Consider the following 25,913-nt stretch of genomic DNA (forward strand, 5'->3'; position numbering starts at 1 on the left):
ATCTGTTCAAAATTGCAGGTGGATGGATCGACTACATCTTGGGAGCTGAATTAAATAATTCAACCTGGCAGCGAGCTACTTAACTCCATCCAATGCAGCTGTCTTTATTACATTCTGTACTTGGTTTATTGGCTCCTTCCAACGTTGTTGTCTGCTAACGTTCAAGTGCAGATTATTCATGACGTTTCAGCTATGAGACCTACGCGCTAGCCAACTGCGCCTCTGTTGTAATTCTCGAACTTCCTTTGAGTGGTAATATATTCAGGTGGGGAAGCTCTCCCCCCCGGTGACCGTTCAAAAAAAAAAGATTATTCATGACGAGATAAGATCGATGGTGCAGCATCCTATGGAGCAACACTATAAAAACAATACTCAGCTTTAGATCTCGTGCTGGTGGCCGGCCAGTGGTGCTGCAGTCTTCAAGGCACATGCGTTTCAAACGGCATCCAGTAGCATGCCATTGGGTGAGACAAAACATAGCCTAATATTTGGTGCACAGTGTGGATGAATGTTATTATCACTGCAAATTTAAAAGGACGCCCAGCTTTTCAAGTCTCCCTGGGCTCTTTGTTTTACTGTTTCTCCCTCTCTTTTCTCGTGGTTGGTTGGTGAAGATGGGGAGATAACAGGAACCTCAACAATGGAGAAAAGGAATGACCAGGGGCGCCCTTAACGGGATTGTGGCCGTTTTAATCCATTCTACAGTTTTTAACCATGATTACTACTTAATAACTGTAATATTACTAGCTAGCTGTTTTTAAACAGGCCGTTCAAGGTACCTACATCGAAATAGTGAGCTGTGATGTAGCTTATCTATTATGCTGATGCATCATTGTGTTTCAGTTGGTAATTCCATATGGCTCTAATCCTAGATTACCATGTTGCTTTTTTCACAAAATTCCGCTGTCAGAACAGTGTTGTTGGACCAATCGTGGGACATGACATGACTGCTACTAGAGTGAGTGTTAGGAAGGAAGGATACCTGCATCGATGGCTAGGATGGCTGCAGGGAAGTGAGATTTGCCGGCGGGCGGAGAACCGAACGGTGGCGGCACAGAAATTTGGCTGAAATTTGCCAAATTTGACCAAAATCTGAAGAAATTTTTTTTGGCCGAAAGTGACTTTTCGTCCCAATCCGAGATGGCCGAAATCTTTTTTTTTTTTGGCTGAAAAACAAATATCTGCCAGAGCCTACATACAGATCCATCACTAGTTGGATGAGTTTTGCACATAACCAGTTGAGCAGCAAGTAATCCTCGGCATAACTCACGTCCTGATTTAGTGATGCCTGGTCAGAACAAAAACAGACTACTTTGTGTTAGAAGTTGGAAGTAGAACATAAAGGCGATAGTTGACAATGGAAGTTTGACAGTAAGTTTTTGTATGTATTCACGATCACAGATTCACAGTGAAGGAAGTTTGACCACCCACATTCTAAATATCATATGTTCCAGAATGGGGGTACTAGTGCCGAACATATATTGATTAGAACCAAATTCCACACCTAGATGGCTTATTACATGGACATAATTGAGCTGACATTCCATACAATTCAACTGCAAGACTTGTGAATCTACTTGAAGATAGCATCCAACATTACCATGAGCAACAGAATGATTGTGTTCCATATGCAAACCCTGTCAGCAGACAAAAAAAATGGTACTCCCTCCGTAAAAAATATATAAGAGCGTTTAGATCACTACTTTAGTAATCTAAATGCTCTCATATTTCTGTACACAGGGAGTACCATTTACTCTAACTGAAAGTAAATTTTTTCTCCCACGCGATAACTAGTAGTGTAGTGTGAATATCCTGACCGTAGATAGCAGTTAACATAGTAAAAAAAAGCTAGAAAATTCTGAAGCAGTTGGAAAAACATTGACAATTGTACAGCCAAACAAACATTTTAATAGAAGTTACATTAGAAGTTAAGATAAGAGAGATGTGTATTGTTCGAAAACCAAGAGAGCAAACATTTCAATACACTATAGTACAAGAGCATTGCAGCATACAAATTACTCCCTCTGTTCCTAAATATAAGTCTTTTTAGAGATTCCAGCGCAGACTACATATGAAGAAAAATGAGTTAATCTACACTTGAAAACATATCTCTATACATCCATATGTAGTCCATATTGAAATCTCTAAAAATATTTATATTTACAAATGGAGGGAGTAGTAAAGAAGATAAGAGAGATGTGTATTGTCCTAGTAGTATGGACTCTCCAGAGGCGGCTCACATTAGTTTACTTTCCCTCTCTCTGTAAAGCATCCGATGGAGCAACCTTCAGATCTCACGCTGCTGGCCAGCTGGTGGTGTCACGATTTTCAAGGCCCACACATTTCAACCTGTACACGGCAAACAACGCTAAAGCCTCCAAGAACCAAGATAATGATATTGGGCAAAACAAAATAAAGCCTCAGAGTTCGCGCTGGTGGCCAGCCCGTGGTGTCACGGTTTTCAAGGTGCACACATTTCAACCTGTACATGACAGACAACGCTAAAGCCTCCACTCTAATAACATTGGGCAAAACAAAACAAAGCCTCAGAGCTCATGCCGTGCGACAACGTCGCGCCATGTGAATGAACGTGACAAGCAAATATTGGCAGTATTCAGTACGATGCCAAGAGTATTGAATGTCCACAAGTTGCTTACTTTACTGTTTCACCCTCTCTTTCTCCTTGTTGATGGAACAAATAGTTGCCTACTGGTTGGTGAAGACCAGGGAAGACAGCAGGAAAGCTCGACAAGGAAGACAAGGAATATCCGGGGGCTCTGATTAATGGGATTTCAGCCTTTTTACTCTATTCTGTAGTAAGTTGCAACTTGCAACCGTGCATGCCTAGGAGACTACTATGACTGCTGCTACTTAGTTGACTGTAATGATAGTATCTCCGGTCAGGATATTCACATACCTAGATTGAAACAGTGAGATGTGATGGTAACATTAGAATATCCCATATATGTACTCCCTAACTAAAACCACGACAAGTAATTTGGAATGGAGGGAGTAGTTGTCTCAATTTATTCAAACAGTAAAAACTAATCCATCAATTATTTATCCCAGGAGGGTGGGTGATTGAGTAGGACAAACAGAACAAACATTTTACACTGAAAGAAATCCGATCTACTGTACTTTGGGTTTGGGTGTTGCTTGCGGAGAGAGGTGAGGAATACGTACCGAGGTGGTCGTTGGTGGTGAGTGAAGGAGAAGTAACGCACGGTCATTTCTTTGCCACTATAGAACCATGATGTAGGTGAGGTGAGATTCATTCGGTTTTAAAGGAAAGGGCTCGAGCTAGAAATGACATGTTATGGCGGGAAACTGAGCGGAAGAGCAGAGTCCGGCTGGAAAAGGGAAGGGTGCGTCGTGGGGTTGGGTTTTTGTATACACCCCACACGATGGAGATAAGATTGCGGATAGTCGGGACGACCACTCCACCACATATGGTCTTGATTGTGGGGAGCCCGAACTATTTAGGCTGTCGAATTTCGGGGAGCCTGCTGGGCACCCGTACACACCCGGACATATGAGGGAGAAATCAGATTTAACCTTGAAGACGACCTTAATCGTTTTTTAATTCATGCATTTAAGAACATTATAACTGGGCACCCTAGGAGCTCCCTCACACTATCAGCCTTTGAAGCCGTCCGATTCCAAGATACGGCCGTCTCTAAGCGTTGGATGCACACTAGATTTTTCCTTGCTCCCGTCCCCGCAGTTTCATGAGGGCAGCTGCTCCCATAACAATTTTGGACCAACGAGGTTAATTGGGCCAGATAGCCCACCACATAGCCGGCCGAAGCGAGGGAGCATTCGCTGATCCAAAAAGCAGCGAACCAATCAGTCGTAGGCGATTCGAGTGCTCGCTAACCCTAACCAACGCCAGCGGCGACGGCGGCGGCAGCGAGCCGAAACGTCTTGGAAGCGGGGCGGCGTGCTGTCGGTGTCGATCTCCACTTGCATGGATTCGAAGCGCAGCAGCGTGGTTGTGGACGAGGGGCGCGACGTCCATGGCGCTCAAGCTTTGGCGACCATGCTGGTACCAATTTTGGGTGTTTAAATTTGTTATACTGACCGAACTGTACTGTGCTGGTAGCCATGGCGTAATGAGTCAAAAAAGTCTGTTCCTCCGCATTCCAGGAACAACCCAACTTTCTCCGCAACGACGACCACCATGCATTTTTACCAACTGTCAAACCATCTTATCTCATCCTAGCAAAACATATTGTATAGAGTAGGTGCTCGCTACAGTTGCCTATCCGGGCCTCCGGCCACATTCGAACCATAAACATATGTTTTGTCCAATAGTAGGTGCAGATGCTAGGGGCTAGGCGTCGACACCTCTGGCCTCATGGCACTCCATGCAAAGCCAAGGCAGGTGATACTCCTTGCAATTGTTTGTATGCTTGCATTGGAATAAATGGCCATGTGATTTCTGCTGCATGGCAATGCTATTTTAACAAAGTATTGTTCAGTTTGCAGTAACAAGTTGGTACCCTCTTATCCTCTACAGGTACTACATCGGTTAAGCAATAGGTATTGTCTTTCTTAGACATCAACATTATTTTGCTAACATAATATAAATCTTAAGTTAAATCAATTGATAATGTCCTTCTTATGACTGAAGAAATTCACTGTTAGACACTTAGTGTCAGGGGCAGTTGGTCAGATATAAAGCCTTTTGGTAAACCAGGTGGATTTGATGGTCTAAGTAGCTATTGATTTGCTAACGGGTCGCTGCTTTGCAAGATAAAACTGGCCCATCTGCGTCCCCCACACATAGCTGACTTATGCTGCAAAGACTGGATTCCCTCAAAGGGAAAAAAAATTGAGACTGATGGTGGCAGAATGACGAAGAAGCTTGGTCATCTCTCTTCTGTTACTGTTGCTGGCATTAGGCCTCGAGGTAGTCTGGCCTATCAATGTGTGATTCCCCGCCTTGATCTGTATATATCCATGATCTCATTGGCTTCAATCCTTTTGGTTTTAAATTTTTTTCCTGTTATGTATGTAGCATCAGGATCATGAGAAGGGTGTGGAGGCTGTCGGGCTGCAGTCCCATGGAGTTCTATGCCTCCATATATAGGAAGCGGATATAGTTGAAGCGCCATATCCAATTCATCGACCTCGCCATGATGAGGGTAAAGCACCTATTACACCTTCAATATTGGTTGGGAATTGTGAGTATAGGTTTGCTCTGTCTGTTGATGGATTGTTTCTGTTGGGGTGTGACAGCAGAAGGTGGTGACCAATAGGAGCAGGAGTAACATGGCACAAAGGTATGTTGGTTGATAAGATTCATCCACATACCATGTCAATATTCTTGGACAAGTACGTATAGTGTTTTCTACTCTCAAGGACTTTGGTAACTTATTATTAGGTTGATCTATAGTCTCTAGGAGTTTGATAACTTATTATTAGTTTGATCTTCAGTCTACAGCTCTAAAGGAGCTCATGCGACATATAGAGTTTTACTTTAAACTTTGTAGAGGATACTCGGATGTGTACACATTAGATGGCCACTTGCTATAAAAACAAAAGTCGTGGCTGGGAGATACGTTATTTTTTCATACATAACTCACACTTCCAGTTTAGGTCGGGGAACCACATAAGCATTTGGAATACCATATAATTGCTGGCTCGAACATGACATGAATGTAGTGCCATTTATGTTTCATATTTAGCTTTGGGGATGAAATGGCGAAATTTGAGTAGCTTAATTTGATGTGACTTTGTGAATGCATACGTATTTGTAGTGCTCATGGTCACTCCTGAGAAGATATGAAAAAATTGATACGACTGATCGTGCTACTTGGCATAAGGCCATAAGTTCATTAGTTTCATTATTAGATGAAATTGATTACCTCGATTCATGCTGCATGGCACATCCGTCTAAGGACAGAGCTTGTGTTACTTTAGTCACTGATATTTGCTCGCTTTAAAATAGCTCATGCTGAAACAAAATGATGGCCGATGATGAATTATTTGGTTAGAAGACAATTTACTATATTTCAGTTGTAAATGCGGTTCTGATTGGCACTGGAAGTGATGAAGTTCCATAACTTGAGAAAGAGACATGTTTTAAGAGATGGTGATTCAACTAATATGGCAATGATAGAATCAAAACAATATCTCTCATTTCTTAAATTTACTTAATTTACGTTAGGTTTTCTTTCTTAGATTTACATTGAATTTTTTGTACTTCCACTTTAATAAATTTAAGAACTATCCTACTGATGTGTTTAATAAGGTGCCCAAGAGTTCCAATGTAGCCATCTGCAGAAAATGCATGTTGGACTGCTCAGAACATACTAAAGAGGAAACAGTGACAACAACTCAGTGGTAGAACATCATGTACTGAATTTTGGCCAATAAAAATTTAGAAGGAAGCTAGAGCCGTATTGCATTGGTACTAATAACCTTTGGCACTGAATCTAAGCGGACAGTGAAATTCTGGCTTCAGCTTTAATTATTCTTAAGTCCTTGAGATGACTTGTTTTCCATTTGAACCATTGTTATTCACCAAGGTCTCCGAACAATCGTTGTATTGTAATGACAACGGCAGAAGCCTAATACTACTATATTGCTTTGAGTTTCAGGTAAAATGAAATTACACAAAATTGTTTGTAATACTACAAGATTTAAAGTTTACATAAAATGCTTCCGCATAATTGTATCAAGCTTAACATTTATTATTACCCGAAGACGGGCGCAGCAACGCGCGCCTTTCATGATCTAGTATGCATTATAGCCCGTAGCAACGCATGGGTGTTCTACTAGTGAGTTGGAAAAAAAAATTCCATACTCGTTAGTCGGCTATGTTCTACGTTGATTGCAGATAAGAACTAGAAAACTGGAATGGACATGTCCTGAGTGTGTCACCAAATTCATTTTTTCCTTCGTTTGCCTTGGAAGAAGCAGAGGAATAATAAGAGAGAGAAATACAAACTCCCTTCCAAAAGAATACAAGCAAAAAATAACATGCCGAATTGAAGTAAATAGCACTATGCAGGGTTCCATGAATCATACATGGTGCTGAAAATGAGGTTTTGTCTAGAAGGAAACCAATCGGTTGAAGATGCCATAACTGACAGTGGAGAAAGATTATTAATTTGTTCGACGGGAACACAAACATTGTAAACCGTTGTTGCACAATCACCCAGCAGGATTTAGCTGTAGGTGTATGTACTGAAATCCGTATCAAATTAACAAGACTTGCAATTGCAAACAGTCTACACTCAGAGTAATCAAGAGGTACTTGGGTTTAGAGTTGTTCCATCTTCACATGGAACGCGTTGAAAGTTCCCAACGATCGATGGCTGTAGACGCATTGCTTGGGTCCTGGAAGCTTGGACCACCGACACTGGTACCCGACAGCTTATTTCCTTGATGGCACATGCAGGCGAGCTGATGGTTCTTCTGTTTCGCCGTGCTCCGCCCCGTGTTTTGATTTTCGGCCGAGAAAATCAGGTTTCGGCCGAAATTCGGCGATCTCGGCCTGGCCCGGTAAATGTCTTTATCGGTCAAACTTTTCGGCCCAATTTGAATTTTCATGGCCCAGCCCAACTTCTGAAACGTTCGCAGTACGATTTGCCTCAGTAAAACGCTCAACCGTACACCCAAACCCTAAAGAATCTTATTTCCTCCTGCTCCTCCTGTGTGTGCCGCGGCGGCGCTGCGCTCCTGCACGTTCTGTGTGTGCCGCGGCGGCGGCGCTGCGCACAGGGCACAGCAGCAGGCGTGCCTCCCCGGCCGCTGTCGCCGACCTCTGCCGGATGCGGCTGATTCCGTCAACAAATCTTCTTCTTTCGGTTCTTGAAGCCTCCGTCATGCTGCTCCATGGCGATCTCTTCATGGACTTTTCTTGCAAGATGTTTGTGTGGAGGCGTCAGGCCTTGAACTAATGCACGAGTTTTCTGATGATGTTTCTAATCCCCAGTACTAATCTGCTAAACACTATATTTTGTACTCATGAGGGTTATGCAGATAGTTAGCTTTTATTCCACTTGATTTTATTTTTTTGGTTCATATTTTGGTTAAATTTCGGTCAAATTTCAAATTTTGGTTTCACAATTTCGTCCGAGATTTTACGAGATTTTTAAAATAGCCGAATTTCGGCCATCTCTTGAAAATTCACAAACCGAAAGCCAAAACACAGGCTCCGCCTCAGTCGTACTGCCCTCCGCTTCAGCCCGCCTCGCCGGCGCACGAGCGCGTGACGCCCGTCGCTTCTCCCGGCGGCGGTGCTCCACCCGGGACATTGCATATCCGCTCTTGGGTGGCAACACTGCCGGCTCCTCTCTTTCCCTGTGCTCTCCTTTGGCTTGACTGCACTCCGCTTCAGCCGCACTTCCCGGTTGCAATGACCGCTGCTCTTGCGTAGCGGCCTGTTCCTCTGTTTCGCTGTGCTCTGCCCAACGCTGCTTTGCACCTGCCTCCTCTGCTTTGGCTCGAGTGAGCACCTCTGTTTCGCCGTCCTCTTCTTCGGCTTGAGTGAGCTCCGTTTCAGCTTGCTTCGCCAGCGCACGGGCACGTCGCCTTCCCCGGCTCCGAAAATAATCCATGATAGATATTGCGTTCTCTTGCCCAATCACAATCCTTGCCATACAAAAGAAAAAGATACACTTATATACAGGTTTGCTATCACGGGAATAAGAATGTTGATAACTGTGGCAAGGATATAGAAGAATACACTAAACACATGCAAGTTTGAACAAAGGGAAAGCTTGATAAATTATCTGAGACAATGCCATTTATCATTGTTTTCCAACTACGGTACGGAGCATGCAGCGTAGCAAGCTCTCTCTTATTATTAGTAACTCTAGAAATGAAATAAAAATAACAAGCACAGGTAATACCGTTGTGAGCCCATCAAACAGGCGAGACCGACAACAGGTCCTCCACCACCACCTAAGTTGATGGTTCTCTTGAGCCTGTCGAAAATGGAATTTTCCATGATTAATATAGGCAGCTACGTGCTAAATTTTGTTCCACAATCCCCGGCAGCACTAGTTGATCGCTTGTGTGCAAAGCAAACATGGGGTGGGGTTGTAGTTTGGAAGGGCGTTCATAATGTCTGCAAACTATTGTGATTACCTGAAATCAGCAGAGCTCCAGATCTGAATGATGCCATGTTGCGTTCCTGTAATTAGAACAGGAAGGGTTGGATGGGCCAGGGCACAGAGAACTGGAGACATAGCTTGTAGCGTACAGATGCACTCCCTTTTCTGCAAGTCCCAGATCTGTTTTGAAAGAAACATAGCAATTTATACTCCATTACAGTATTATTTGCAAAACGAGGATCGTTCCAGCCTCTCCAACTAAACTAGAATTAAATTGTAATGAGCTAATCTATACCTTTGCAGTGCAATCCTGATGGCCACTGACCAAATAGTGCTGATCTCCACGTCTGATAAAATCAAGGCAATTCACCATATCATAGTGCCCAGGCAAAGAATATTCGGGGGTGTTGGAATCAAGCCTCCAAACCTGAACGTCATCAAGCATATACAATGAGGACTTGAGGTGCTAGTATTGGAAACTATCTTCATAACATCAAAGTTTATAGTTAGCGTAAAGGAGAAATCCAGCCAGGCAAACCTCTATTTCGCCATAACAAGACCCACTCGCGAAACAGTTCTGGTCCCATGGGTTAAATGCGACTGTCCTCCTCCTCGGAGACAGGTTCCCGTCCCAAGTCCCATAATATGTCGGCTTCCAGGTCTGGTCCCAGTCTAAAACTAGTAGCAAACAACCATAGGACGACAACACACATGGTAGGGTTGGATGAACGGCTAGTATTGGACGGTTGGATGGACGTACACTAGATTCAACACTCTTGATCTTTTTTATTTTCTTCACACACGCACAGTCATACAGATGGAGGACATCTTTATGTGTCTGAGCTATAATCCATTCCCTTCTTGCAATAAATTTGACATTATTTACTGCAGTCAAAGTGGTCAAATTAGTCAGTACTCAATGGCAGTGTATCATATGACGATACAGCTGCGTTTAACTGTCACTTCTGCTCGTAGATACGCATCAAAAGAAAATACCTGCAACCTCCGCGACTTTAAACGAATTCGTCGGGTACTGCATGCCATACAAAATGACGTTTTTAGTTCAAAGTAAAAGGCGCGGCCAAGGCATGCATTTTACTTGCCAACATCTATACATATTGATCCAGCTCTTGTTGTGATTACCCTTTACATTTAAAAGATAACATAACTATATATTTCGTAAGAGTTTGGATTAGCTTGCCTTCATCTCATGGTTCCATACGCAAGCATATCCATTTCTATGACCTGTTAAAACCCTGTGCGACCATAGGGAATTTACCATTGGATATAATGACATTCAATCCAACACATTCACTTGAACAAAGGAATGAAAAAATGTACATGTCCATATTATGCTAGCTAGAGTATATGCACTAACCATGGCTGTGTTGGATGTGCATCTATGGACCGCATATCGTCAGGATTATACTTCACCGATATATTCTGAACCTACAAAAAGAAAAACTCAACAACATCAGAAACAAAAGTTGATTTTAAGTTGGATTGGCCACATGTGGCATTGTTGGTCGACTTGTTAGTAGGACAACAAATATGTTGAAGTCAAGAGGTAGAGAAAGAGAAGTGCTGATCGAGTGAGTTAGTGTGGAATAAAAAAAACTGTGCAAACCAGAGTAAATAGGACACTCGCTAGCAGAGTGTTGACCAGAGGCACGCCTTGCTCCATCAAAAGACCCTCTAGCTATCATTGTAGTGCGTACCAACGCCGGCGGTCGATCATGGTCGCTCGTCTATGATCGGACAATGAATATCAATGTAGGGGCGCCAGTAGTGACTACGCCCAACCCATATCACCTACTATGATGCCCACTGGGTTGAGTGCTTCAATACTCGCCAATCGACGTCTTGCTATTGTGCCCTCCTTGGTGATGCATTTGCCGTCTTGTCATCATAATACCAGCTGGTGGTTATCTCTCTCTCAGAGGATGAATAAAAAGAATTTCTATTTTCAGTCACTACGGGCTACCATCACCAATTGATCATGGGTGCACTCCACATTCACCTACATCTTGAAATTGTGGTCTATTTTGACAATATCTCATCGCTATACATGAAGGCCAACCTAGTCCACCATCGGCGAACAGAACACACTGAGTTCTTATGAACCGTGGGTAGTTACATATGAGAGTAGAGGGAGATGTGGTGCCCAAAGGGATCTCGTCAGTGAAAGAGATGACACGGTGGTTTAAGCTAGGTTTAGGACTACGGATGTGTAAATTACCCTGCATCCTGCATACCTACCTTTCTTTATCATGAGAGGTTCACAATGGTGTTTCATCTGTCTACTAAGCTAGGTTACGGGTATTTTTCTCCTGTGTGACCTTGTTCTTTGGCAGGAGTTCATCTAGCTTTTGTATAGATAGACGAAGGTTGGTAATTTGGTAGGTATCTTTGGGGGATACAGTGTCCCCCGATCAATATATCTCCATTAACTATTGAATCCTTCAAGTAGTGCCCTCATCCTTATCTCACACAAGTGTCTACTCAGGCGCATGACTCAGGATCCATTAGACACTCGATCAAGTGATCTGGTTTTGGTACGCCATATGGTATCCTCCTCCGAGTGGATACTCTTACTCACCGAAAAGACCCCGCCGGTACGCGAAAAGAGGTTGCAAATTGCGTGCCTCATTGGCGTTAGTCTGGTAGTTAGGGAAGTGCAATCCAATAACCCTTCCGCATGAGCGTTTTCCTCACTGTGATGAAAGTTGCATCGTCCTATATGGGGTTGGCTCAAAAGTCAAAAAATGGTTCAAGCGTCGAGTGACACAGACTCCCTATTTGTCAATACCACGAGAGTTATTCTTCTGTAGCCGAGATTTTGGGTGGTGGCGCCATTAGCCTTAGGGTGTCAGCCCACTAGCTTGCTTGGCTGGCACGGTCGGTTGATGGAGATGGTATCCGTGCCCTTGGGAGGATAAAGGTGTGAGTGAGTGTGCCCAAGGAGCCAAGTTCCTTCCACACACACACACACCCACCTACACAAAATCCATTCCCGTGCACAGTCACATCCCCTAGGTCTGAATGGAAACTGCCGCCTAGAGTCCGAGTACTTGCCACTTAGCAGCTCTCGACACATTGGCCAACCATTGTTCCTCTAAACTAGAGAGATGGAGTGCCTTCTTGCTACAAATGATGTAGCCCCAACCCGGCAAGTGACTTCGTTGTTGATTTCGCAGACTTCATCAAGTGCAGTCTGGTTCTCCCACACTAAGAAGTTTGCTAGTGTGCTTATGAAGTGGATACCAACATCTACATTCAACTAACTTCGGTTCAGCTTATGCGTCCATCCACAGGACGTCCAAACTGTGGCGGGGTGCTAGGTAACATTTTGTTGCATGTAATTTACCTAGACCAAGTCACTAGTTGTAGATAAGATCTACTTCCATAGCTACCACTCATGTTTGATGTACAAAATCGGCTACAATGTGCACCACTCATGTTGTACTATATATACATGATTAGTAAAATTATGAACTCTCCAACCCTCTCCTATGAACATTAATTGAGAGAAATGTTTTGTGTAGTTGAACTAACTCACCTCAGATTTGATCTCTTTGTACTGCTGATAAACGGCTTCCAATATCACCTCATGCACCATATTCCCAAACTCTTTGGCTTCCTCGAAAAAATGATCAGACTCAGATTGGTTTTGGAATACCATGATGTACTTACCTCCCAATAAACTGCTTTGAATAACGAGATCGAAGTCTTTATTTTCCTTCAGCCTCATCTCCTCTTTTGTTGTCACAATCAAAGTATAAGTGGACCTAGGAGGCACAATGCCATACAATGGAAGCTTTGTGAAGCACCATGGGGACTTGCGGCTCTTGTCCACAAGTCTAAATGCCACATTTTCATTTGTGTTGTTTGTTAGGTACAATGAGCACGAGATGGGATCATTAGGATTATATGGGAAGCGGAGTTCCCGTGGGTTGATGCACCCTGCAATGTCCTGCAAAATATATGAGTCATTGGATAGCGATGTAAAGGGTGCACATAGCTAGTGAAACTAATTAATAGCTGCCCAATAAATATCATATGAATTTTACAACTAATACAAGAGACCGATCTGCATTGTGGAAAGAATTTATTGCAGCTAAAACTAGACAAGTCAACTAGCTGTATAAGCTTGACTTCACAAAGATTAAAGGCGAGGTGCAAAAGATATCATTTAAGTATTTAATTAATTCACTCACCCCTCCAAACAAATTTAGTGAGTTCAACTTAGAAGTTGTGTCTCCAACATGTTGTCTCGTGTCTGCACTTAACTGCCACTTGTTGTAATCCGTTAATTGCTCATGATAATGCACATTATTGATATCCATAAATGCCACTGTGTTTCCTTCTCCAATCACAATGCTGACATATAATAGGTACATATGCACATAACATTAAAAGTCTGGCATAATAAATAGAAAGCATGGAAGATACGCTTTTGCGCAGTAAAGGAAAAAACATGAATATATACCTTCTCATCACACATGCAAGATGGTAAGCACCTCCAACACAACCAATCTTGATGATTCTTGTAAGTGTGGGAGGGCATGAACAAATCCTGTTGGAAAAAAATTGACTAACTAAAGGCGTGTATGATCAAGATCTCGAGTACATGTACGATCAAGACATTGAGTGCAACATCAATAATTGACTAACTAAAGACGTGAAAAAAAATTGATCGACTATATGCATGTGCTTCAAAAGGACACTAGGTACAGTCACTACATTTCAAGTTACCTGCAAATTTTGGTTCTCCACAAATAAATAGCACCATCGTTTGAACCTATAATTAGATTCTGAAGATTTGGCTGGTACAGGACAGACTTAACTGGAGATACAAAAGCTTCAAGTGTATACACACATATCTTCTGTGGCAAATACCATATCTGATTCGGGGAAAAAGAATCAAGCATTGCATTAGAACTGTTATATGAACAATATTATATTAGCATGTCTTGCCACGAGTATGGCAGACCTTGGCAGTCCAATCATCTGACCCTGTAACCAAAAATTCTTGATCATGGCATGTGAAGAAATCCAAGCAGTTCACTTTGCTCGAATGCCCATGAAGAGGATAGTTGTATCCCAAATCAAGACTCCAAACCTACACAACAATCACATATAGGAGGTCATAATCAAAGAAAATAAAGGCCACAATCATAAAGCAATACTTGTATTCATCACGCAAAAATCTAGTGAGAGAGAGAGACGGATACCTTCAAAGTGTATTTTTCGTTGTAAAATGACACTGTAGCAAATGTGTCATTTGGGTTAAATGTGGCATGATATATTTCAGTAATAAATTGATCCTTAAACTCAAATGTCTGCATGCACTCCCGGTCCCAAAGCTTCATGTGTAGATAACCCACTGATAGCACATACGGCTTGGTTGGATGAACGGCTAGTGAGTACAGACGGCTAAAGCCATTGGTAAAAACTCTCACATTTGTGACCTTTCGCTTGTTTTCATAGTCATACACATGGAGATAACCATCTTCTGTGCCAGCAACAATCCATTGCTTTCATTCAATAAATCTAACGCACCTAACTGCAATGAGACAAGATAACAACTTATGAGAATGGCACCTTGCATGATGGAAGTACTATTAACAAAAGTCCAAAATCATGCCCTTTGTCGCTGGGAGTTTAAGCGAATCCACTTTTCTCTATTGATAGAAACAAATTACTGTGTTAGTCAATGCAGACCAAAGCATGATATATATATTAGTGCTGAGAGGCATCAATATTCTTTATCGGGAAAAGGACAACACTGTTACATGCCTGTGTCTGATGGTCCCAAAAGCCAACATGCCCATTCTCTTCTCCTATAATTATACTGCCAGAAAACAATTAATGAATTATCCAAAGCATATAGTGCAATATGTCATGAAGAAAAGTCTATTTTTGGTCGACCCTTAACTCCCAACCAAACAACTTAGAGCATCTCTAGCCATTCCTCCACCCTTTAATCCCCCATGCTTTAGTTCCCCATTTTTTGATGGATTAAACTTTTGTGCCCCTAGCTCTTTCCCCCAAAATTTTCTTTTGCAGTTTTTCCTAATGTTTGCATACAAGGTCCATTTCAACATATATTTTCACAACATATTAATTTGAAACTTGAGAATTCAAATACCTATCAAAATTACTGTTTTCAAATTTAAGTATTCAAATTCAAACACAACATATGGTCCAAATGAACTAATAATCCAAATAAAGCATGATAAAAGCACAAGAATGAAGTTCTATGAAGTTGACTATGGTACTCAACAAAATCTTCTTGAAGTTGGTTGTGAGTTTCTTAGTTCTCGGCCCTTTGGTATACTTCGGGGAATGCTTGGATCCTGTTTGGGTGATGTTCTGGCTCCATCATGGCCCCATTATAGAGGAACCACAAGTTCTCTGGGTGCTCTCTCTCATCCTTGATGATCACAAAGATAACACATGTTGCCTTGACCTTGACATAGTCTCTGAGGCTTCCAATACTCAGGAGGGCAACGGATAATCGGGAAGCAATCTTTAAGCATACCGAAAGCGCTCTCAGCGTCCTTTCTAGCAGATTCTTGGCACGTGGTAGAGTGAGATCTCTTGTTCCCTAAGGATGCAGGATTGTTTTCACAAATGTGGTCCGTGGAGAATAGATACCACCAGCAAGGTAGTTCTCCGTGTTATACTCATGGCCATTGACAACATAGTTGTAAGGTGGAGCATCACCGGCAACAAGCTCTACAAAAAGAGATCTCTTCAGGATATTAAGATCGTTGTGAGAGCCAAGAATCTCAAAGTATGAATGTCAAATCCACTAACAATTCTTCCATGTAAAATTCATGCAGTCAATGGATCCAAGCATCCCTGGTCAACCTCTCTCTTCACTTCTTGTCAAAAGCATCTCGGTATCTTCATCGGTGGTTGCCCTCATGTAGGGATGAAAATGAAGTGAAAACTTTCCGCTTTTTTGACAAAAAGGGAAACAGAGAGGAAATACGGAAGCGGAAAAGGAAATTTGCAAAACCGAAATGGGAAGACAACTTTTTACACGAGAACGGAGACAAAAACGGAACAACGTTTTTCGATGAAATATACATGGAAATGGAGCTTTACATTTCTACTATGGTCCTTTGGCTGCTTTGTAGCCCAACCATCAAACAACACACAATTACAATGAGAAGAAAGACCTATTGCCCAACTTCTACTTCCCCACAAGAAAGCTAGCCATTATTGTAACTACAATGGAGGCCAGGTCTGAAATTCCCCTTCACACTTCATAGATTAGTTTGTGTTGGTACAATGAGTTGTACTTGTCAGAGGACACCGATACACTATGTGGATTCCCTTATCTAGGGAGCTTGTCCTTCTGATTACCAAAAATGTGTTTTTGTGCTACCAAAGTTGACCGTGCCGCAATCGGACCAAGAAAAAGGGTCAAACCAGACGGTTTTCTAGAGAAGTGGGGTTAGATAGGACGCGTGAGTAGTTGGAAGGGTGTGCCCACGGCCTAGTAACCAACTCTGATGTGCTACTTTGTTGTACCGTACGAGAAAGCAACTTTATTTGACCGTTGTTCTACACTATATTAGCAGATATATTACTCAAGATATATAATTTTATGCGAAAAAATCAGACAATGAACAGCGGTCCAACCTGTGAAAACCTAAACCGATAGGCTCCCCGGTTCGGTTAATAGTCCAATTTTAAACTATGGGTCTGGGTCAGGCTCTCTTCTGTAGGGACGCAAGCGACAGTGAGGTGCCAGGTGGACTAGTCGATCCTGGACTTGGGAGATGCAGTTGTCGGCGAAGGCCATGGCGAACTATGGTCGTGGCGTGCTGTAGTATCTTTGTTGAAGGCCTTGTCAGTGCAGCCCATGTCTCTCCATGGAGGTGCTCCGGGGGGAACCGTAGATCCGATTTCCCCGATTAGGACTATGGCGTTGGTCTCTGTCGCATTCCCTCTTGGAGGTGTCATCTCGCAGTTGGTTCCGGCCGGGGAGACATGTAGTTGGTGGTGGTGGTCGTTAGTGCCTCCTGCGGCAATTGCGATGGGGCTGAGCGAGGATGAGGTTGCGGCATGGTTGCGGAAATCGACAATTCGTCGTGTTCACTAGGTCACTATGGTAGGTTTGATGCTATGGAGTGGGAGCTAAAGCGGCAAGGTCCAGGCGGTGACGATGGCATGCGATGGGTGGACCAATGAGTGATTCTTTGTGGCACCAACCTGCATATATCCTCTTCGGAGCTTACCCCAGAGCAAACTTTAAGATCGCAGGCTAAACCATTTCACGGCTGGCTCATGCGAACACTACAGCCTCTATAGCCGGCGATACCGGCCGCTATCCCATTTCGCGGGAACAGTACATGTGCATATTTTTCTCGGGAAACAGGGGATTTTCAGCAGAAAACAGAGGATTTACAGTATAAACTCAAACATAACAAGTATAATAGAGGTCTGCACCAGTTCAACCGAGGTTCTTGATCTGTCACTTATTCACTCACAAGCAAATTAAAGAAGTAGATCAGGGCATCACAAGCCATCATCTAAAGAAAATATTGAGTGACAGATCTTTTGTCTATGTTGAAAACCTAAGCTACAACCAGAACCTGAACCTAAGCTACAACCACGACCATGGCAGTGACCTATGTTCAGATGCCATGGTCGTGGTCGCTGCCTTGCCGTGGTTGCTCCCTTGCCATGGTCGCTGCCTTGCCGCCTTGCCACCTCCCCGTACCTGAATCAGGTTTCCGGCGAAGCGGCAGTCAGCGCCGACCGCAACTGGAAAGAACATCACAGCCGCTGCAACCTTTTTGATGGGAGGGAGAGAAGGGAATGGAGACTGGGACACGATGCTATGTTTACTGGAGGATGTGCTATATATATGTGGTGAGAAATTTGGGCCGTTTCTGGTCTGTTTGGGCCCTTGTGTTTCAGACTTTCAGCCCGTCCCCCGAAACTACAGTGACCACAACAACAAATCATGTTGTTTTCCGCGCGATTTGCGCCAGATCGCGTTTTTTGCGTGATTATGTCAAGCGGAGGCTCCTTGCCCGCGATAGCGCCACGATCGCTCTGCTTTTGACCGTGATTTTAAACTTTGACTAGGAGGCAGTGATGCCGTGTCATCGGCGTCTATGGCTGACTGTTTGGCGGTTCTTCACGTGACACACGCTTCTGTGTGTTGTGGGCCTCACTGGCGGCCATCAGTGATGGAGTCGGAGTTGCTCTCTTGTGAGGAGTGATGAAGATGGTGCAACAGTACTAGCTTGTGGGTGCCTTCCTTCTCGGGGGTTTGCGTGGCGGCTTTGTCTTGTATACCAGGTCAGTCAGCTGTATCATTTTTAGCCCGGAATTCCATAATTAACCAGGCAATTCTCTTTTTGCTTAATTAATGGATCGTATGGGGCAATTGCCTCCGAGTTGGAAAAGAATATGCTCACTTGCAATATAAATAAATAAAGCATTCATGTGCTCAGTCACAAAATAGAGGTGCCAAGCCGAATGAGACTATGGACTGGCCATTCCTGAGGTAAAATAATTAACATTGGAGATCGTAGTTTTTTTGCATTTTAAATGTCAATCAACATTTTCAGGAAATATCTTGTTAGAGAGGTGCCACATGTATATTCAACAATGTGCATTTATATATTTTTTTATGTAGGGAGGATGCACTCACCACTGCTTGGCCTGGTTTGTATCCAGGGAATACTGGCCTAGATCTTTTACCTTGCATATTATCTGCTTCAACAAAGCTATGGTTAACATATGACTGGAGACCACCTCCATGTTTTATTGCACAGACATTGCAAACGAGAAAGAGAAGATATAATTGATACCTTGATTGTGGGCGGGATTGGCTGCGGAATATATGACCATGTGCGTATGCGTGTAAGCGCAATCCAAACAACCACCACAAAAATACAAGTGAAAACAACACAAAAAGTGAAGTAACATTTATACTAGAATGTAAACCTTTTGGTTTAGGAGAGATCAACATTTATCTATCCATCTTCCATAATATATATTACAAAGTAGTGGAAAAAAGAATAGCAAATATTAACCATGCTAAAAATTGGCGGTGATTGATGCTCATATTTTATTGCCTTTCCACCTACTCCCTTAATGGAAAGATGGTACATTATTTTTATTAGTTGTTAAGTTTTCAAAGTATACAGTGGGCCTTTTACTATCTCAATGGTAACATATAAGATTATGCAAGAACATACATACAACAACTTACAAAACTAATCGTGCAAATGTGTGACATCATATTTATACTGATATAGTAACAGTTATACCTCATACGTCGATGTTGTGGTGTGTTGTGGTGGAGTATAAAGTGCTTTTAGTTCCACCTCCTGCACTGCATTCCCCATCTCTTGAAAATACTTGTCTGGTTGGCTTTGGAAAGTCTTTATATGCTCATAACCCCCTAATATTAGCGAAGCACCGTGGAGGATCACATCTGTGATCCACTTTCGTGGTAACTCTTCTTTTTCTTGTGTTGTCACGATCAGAGTGTAAGGGGTGTTAGGCATCACAACACCATACAATGGCAGCCTTAGGAAGGACGAGAAGCTTGTTGGGCCCACCTACTGGGATTACATGTGTGCTGCATTCTGTTGATAAAAGTCTATCAATTATATGTTTCATACTTTCTGGTCTGTTGGCTGGTTTTAAGTCTGTGCACTCGATCCCAATCTCAGCACATACTCGTATTTGATCCCACCACAATATATCTGACTTATAACTCCAACTTTCACGTACCTAGGATAATTCCAATCATGAATACATTATCAAATGGATCAACCTTTTTTAATGGAAACTCAACTTTAATGCAAAAGATCATTATGTTAAAACTTGACTTGGAAAGGCGACGTATAGAAATTTTCTTACATCTGCGATACTTTCACACCTCTTCTTTCCAGTCAACATCTCCATAATAATAACACCAAGACTATACACGTCAAATTTGTGTGTGATTTCACCCTCATGGAATTCTGGTGCCAGGTATCCCCTGAAAGTACATATAGTCTGATCAATTAGTTATATGTTGAGAGACTGCAATATAAAATTGCATTATGGCTGAAATAGTCTAAGATATAGCTTCCAACGGGCTTTAGATGGCTTACAATGTTCCGCCCACATTCTTAGTAATCACACGTGTTTGGTCTTCCTCAAAACACCTTGATAGTCCGAAGTCAGTAATTTTTGGCATCATATCTTCATCCAATAATATATTCCCGGGTTTTAGATCCAAGTGCATGATATTGTTTTGGTGAAGATAATTTAGCCCTTCGCATATGCCTTTTATTACTTGGAAGCGCTTTACCCATTCAAGTCCTCCAGATGAATCTACAAATGGGAGATGAGAGATGGGAATTAATTTATTATATATTTGAGACTGTTCCTTAATTTTTTAAAGAAGAAATATTAGATTACACGGTAAATTATTTCAGCTATATATGCTTGAGTAGGTTGAACCAAGCAATATCCATTGCAAAAGATTAAAAGGTAAACATGAACCAACCTGTAATATAATGATCAAGACTTCCCCTGGGCAGATACTCGAAGCAGAGCAGTCTTTGTTGTACATCTGCCATAACCATTTTCCCATTGTAGCTTCCCATATTCCCTTGGGTGTCAGCACAATATCCCAGAAATCGGACAATGTTTTTGTGCTTCACTTTCATTAGACATTCCACCTCTCGGTGGAATTGTTCCTCATACATGTACGTATTTGGCAGCCTCTTTACAGCGAGAACGCCATTATCAAGTATTGCCTGCAGCAGGGAGATCATACAAGATAAACTTTGAGTTCCCACTTCAGATGAAAATTGATCGAAGTTGTCAGAAGAAGAGTGCGGGCAGCACGTGAGAGTTCTTAATCCTACCTTATAAACCACCGCACAGCCACCTCTTCCAATTATCAACTCGTCAGAAAAATAATCTGTGATTTTCTCCAAGAGAGGGAATGGCAGAGCCATTGGCTCTGCATCTTCATCATGTAGCATATACTCCAGGTCAGTTTGAGTTATACCACCTCGGCGATCCATTAACTAGGCACCAGGGCCAGTTATATATACCAACTTAGTTGCCTGTCTTGTAACAAGAGGGCACGCGTTATCATTGAGGCCACTAGTCCAAATTACTGGACGAATCATTAGTTTGCAAAAAAATCGATTCGATTACAAGAGTCCAGAGTCCTGATATGTATATGGATGCGTACCAGTAAAGTAATATAACACAAATTTACCTCTATAATTGTTGCTTGCTGCCGGACGCGCAAGAGGGATCTTCTCCTGCCTGCCTGACTGCCTGCCTGTCGGAATCGGAGAAGGGAAAGATGCGATGAACCGCTGCTCAACTAAGCCACTGCACCGAGTGGTCCGCTACGTCGCCTCCTCCCTCCGTTCCGGATAGCAGGCTCCCAGATCTACTCTGCTTTGGTGAGAGACAAGGGGAGCAGGGAGTGGCGGCTGGCTCTGGGGACTGAGGTGGGGAGAAGAGGATTGGAACGAGCTGGTAGTAGATATAGGTCACGGGATGGAGAATAGAAGATGATGGGCTTTCGGCCTCGGACCGTATGAACAGCGATCCATCTCTCCATCTCGGACCATATGAACAGCCATCCATCTCTCCCTGTTTTTCCAATTTCCCTTGTTGCAAAACATAGCGACATCAGTTAGACAAATTGCGGGCAGGCAACATCAATCAGCAACAGTATCAGCACTGGCTGCTCGAGGATGAAAGGAAATTCCTCAGGAAGAACAGTAGTATGGCCGCAACGACCCTGCCACTAAATTTCCCCATTTTCCCTTCTACTATGTTTCTTTTTTGGGGTATATATAATTTAAAAATTATTGATAAACTTTTTCCCTCATAAAATTGGTCAAACTTTGTAATGGTCCAATTACGGCAAAATTTACGTACGCGGTATTTTAGAGTGGAGACTGTTGCAATTAAACACGACAGTACTAGTGTCCTGTCCGGTTGCATGCATGTCTATGTATGTGTCCTTGTAGGATTCTAACCATCATCACACCGAGTAGGACTATGATAGCGACTGTTTAGCTGCTATATATTATGTAGCTATATATACCCCCTGTAAACTGGTAACAACCGTGAGTTGTCAAAGCAACAAAAAAGTACTGGATGTAGTACACGAGACAGAAAAGAATCGATCTGGATTAGCTACCAAGGCTAGCTTTGCACTGCGGTGCACTGTTTTTCTCGGCGTAAAGTATTTTCGTCGAGTTCGCCAGCGAGCTTCGTTCGTCGTCAGTCGTATCGTCGTCACTGGAAGTACTCAGCGTCGGGACTGGGCCAACACATACTATTGTCCAACTTGCTTGGAAGAGTACACTAGTGAAATCCATGGAGGGAGTTGCATGTCGAGCTCGGCAGAAGTCCTCCAAAACCATGATGTATCAACGACATTTTTTCGCTCGGTTGAAAGTTACCTTGATGTTGGTACGTAAGTTATCGGGTGCGCAATGTGTATATTATCATATGCTATTTACACAAAAAATTATTGAGAGTATGTTTTCAACAAAATAAAATTCCGGGTCAAAAGAAGCTATCACGGTGTTTGTATGTATATTATCAGGTTAGTGGCATGTAAATTATCATGTTTTTTACAGAGAAAATTACCGGAATATGTTTCAAAACAAACTCGCAAGAAAAGGTTGGGCGCGCGAGAAGCGGATCGGGCAGCAAGCGAGTCTTTCAGACCTGTCACTATATCCAAATCGTTCGGAAGTTACATATATCAATGAAGAAAAAGTTCTTGTTTTGAAAATATTTCACAAATTTTAGTAAGTAAAATAAAATGAAAAAATAAAAACCAGAAGGAAAATGGGACAAACAAAAACAACAAATTTAAAACCATAAAATTTTAAAAAGTTTTCATGTTTCGAAAGATGTTAGAAAATTGTTCATGTTTCGAAGTTTTGTTCAAATTTTAAAAAATGATTGGTGAAATTTCCTTCAAAAATTCAAAAACTTTTTTGTATTTCAAAAAATTTCATATTTTTAATAAAAGTTTCAAATTTCTTCAGAAAACTTTTTCAAATAGTATATATATAGGGAAAATCCATCCTACCACCCGGTGGTAGTTACCCCACATATCTCATATACTACCATGTAGTACTATATATACTATTTTATTATTATAAATATGTTCATATACTATATCTAAGATATTTCAAAGCAAGTTACATGAAAAAAATTGTATATGAGCCCATAATTTTTGTTATATATGTGAAATACGTACAGAAAAAAAGAGCATACTCAAAACATGATACATACTACCTAAAAATTAGTATATATACTACCTAATCATTGTTATATACTACATACTACACGTGCATACTCTTGATTTCGATAGATAATACATACAACATACAAAATGCAAGTGTTGGTAACTACCACTGCTTGTAGGAAACATTTGTCATATATATACATATATATATATATATACACACACACAAACAAACGTTGTTCCGTTTTCTTATAAATTTCACGCTAGAAAAAACCACAAGCAGTGGTGGGGTGAGGTCTTGGCTTAATGGGCCTTCACATACAAGGTCTCGCGCCATACTTTCAAAAAAGGCCATCCTCCCCTTTAGTATGAAGGGGTATAGTGTAATCTCAGTCATTGATGTATTTACTAGGGGTGAACTGAAGCAGAAGTGATCACTGTTTATTTAAGCACCAGTGCTTATTTATGCAAGGTACATGCTTAATTAGGCGTCTCTTCAGTAGAAATAAGCAATGTTGCTTCAGAAACCCGGTTTAATTTTTTAAGCATGTACCATATAGGGCCTGAGGATGAGTCCATTGATCCTTGAGAGCCTGGGAGCATGCAAAGCTGCTGAATATGTAGTAGTAGATACTCAAAGACATGAGCTTCATACATAAGTGTATGTATAGTTTGTTTGAGCCTAGCTACCTCATATGCATCAGTGAAATGTCGTAGTACGTAGCATAATACGAGCTATATGTTTCCTGTCTGGTGAGCTAATCCCTTGCTAGCATCAGCAGCAGCGCATCCTTCATTCACAGTTGCTGGGTCCAACTCATCCTCATCTATGACAATCACATTGGCTTCCTCTGTTTGTGCTGCTGGAGCAAGTGCTGCTGCAGGCTCAGCATCACCATCTATACCCAGGTCAAAAGTTGGTGCATCGCAGTACCCGTCACCATGAGAGTTGTACGAGTTTGATTTGCGTATGGGTTGAAGGCCCAGGGCATCTCCTTGCGGCACATTCAATGGTGCATCCTTCATTGACATGGTTCGCAATAATGTTCTAGTTGGTGGCCTAGGAGGCTTGCACCTGCTTACAATGTTGAACACCTCCTCTTGTATTAATGTGTGCTGAAAGTCAGCTCTTGGTGATGCAGGCTTGCTTAGCTGCTGTGTGTTAGCTCTTGGAGATGAAAGTTTGGCAGATTGATAACCTCCTTCCGTGTTTGGCATTGAAGTATCTCTATGAGTTGGCACCTTGGGGCTTGCAGTTGCAGGGCTGGCTTCTTGAGCAACAGTAGTAGTTTTGATTGTGACCCCACTGCTAATTGACACTTCAATTGGTACAGTAGTATCTGCAGTTGGCATCTTTCCATCCTAAGTTGGCAGCAATCTAGCTGAATTTGGCACTCCCACATCGATGGTTGTGACACGTTGTTCTGTCTCGTGTCTGAACCGCACACCTTTTGTGCCATGTTACCCCTTTGTGCCCTTGGAAAACTTGACAATCTTTTGCTGCTTAGCTGGTTTAGGTAGACCTGTTGACAGAGGAGTCTTCCCCTTGATCTGTTGAACTCCTGTGATGGTTGTAGGCTTAACATGCATTGTTGTCCCCTGTTGAGTGGTGGTTGGCTCTCTGCTCACTACAGTTGGCAAAACAGTTGGCACCATAGCTTCCTTCTCCACATTTGTTTCACCATCTGCCCTCAGTATCTATTGCTTGGTTTGAGGCATTTTAGATTCTTCGTCATTGAAACTGCCTTGCGCTTCTGGACCACATGATGGTTTGCCAGGGATGCTGCCTTGCTCTTGCTGGAGCTTACATCTCGAATGCTCTTCAAATATTCCTTGTATTTTGCCTTCGAATGAATCCAGTCAAAACCCTTCTATGCTTCCTCCATGTCAACTTGATTCTTTTCAGCCTCACTTAATAAGAACAACTTCTGATCAATGGCAAATTCGATGTTCTGACACATGTCTTGGTGATGAAAGTCTGGCACGGGGAAAGTGGTTGGGAAAGCTGGTTTCAAGGTGCACAGCTTGAACATATCAATGCTCCCCTGAGACTCTGTTTCATCATTTTTCTTTGACTTCGGAAAATGCTCATCTTTCCAGCAAGTTTTATCCATCCACATCTCTAGTGTGCTCTTGCTGCTCATTGAGTTGCTGCTACTGCTAGGGTTGATAGTGCTGCTAGTCCCCCTATTTGTGTTGCTGCATATACCCCAGAACCAAGGCCCTTGTCATCATCGTCATCGTTGCTGTCACTGTCTCCATTGGACCCCCCTTTATTATCACGATCAACATCCTTGTCTTCTTCCTCATCATCTCCTTCCACCTCACTGCCGTCAACTGCTGCACGTTTGTCTCCATCCCCCTCTTTGGCCTCCTCTTCTTCTTCCTCCTCCTCTGCTTCATTATCTTCTTCTTTGTCCTCCTCCTCTCCTTTCTCCTCTTCTTCTTTGTCCTCCTCATCTCCTTTCTCCTCTTCCTCCTCCTCCTCCTCCACATCTTCTTCTTTGTCATCATCATCTTTGTCCTCCTCCTCTGATTCATCCTCATCTGTGTCCTCGTCATCTTCAACATCTTGC

The 25,913-nt window shown here is 42.4% G+C and overlaps 1 pseudogene; it reads right to left on the minus strand.

Annotated features, from left to right (window-relative positions):
• Positions 1–8,035: 8,035 nt before the first annotated feature.
• LOC123157414 (uncharacterized) lies at positions 8,036–21,590 on the minus strand (annotated as a pseudogene).
• Positions 21,591–25,913: the final 4,323 nt, after the last annotated feature.

The sequence above is a fragment of the Triticum aestivum genome, chromosome 7B (assembly GCF_018294505.1).
Source record: "Triticum aestivum cultivar Chinese Spring chromosome 7B, IWGSC CS RefSeq v2.1, whole genome shotgun sequence".
Classification (NCBI taxonomy): Eukaryota; Viridiplantae; Streptophyta; class Magnoliopsida; order Poales; family Poaceae; genus Triticum; species Triticum aestivum.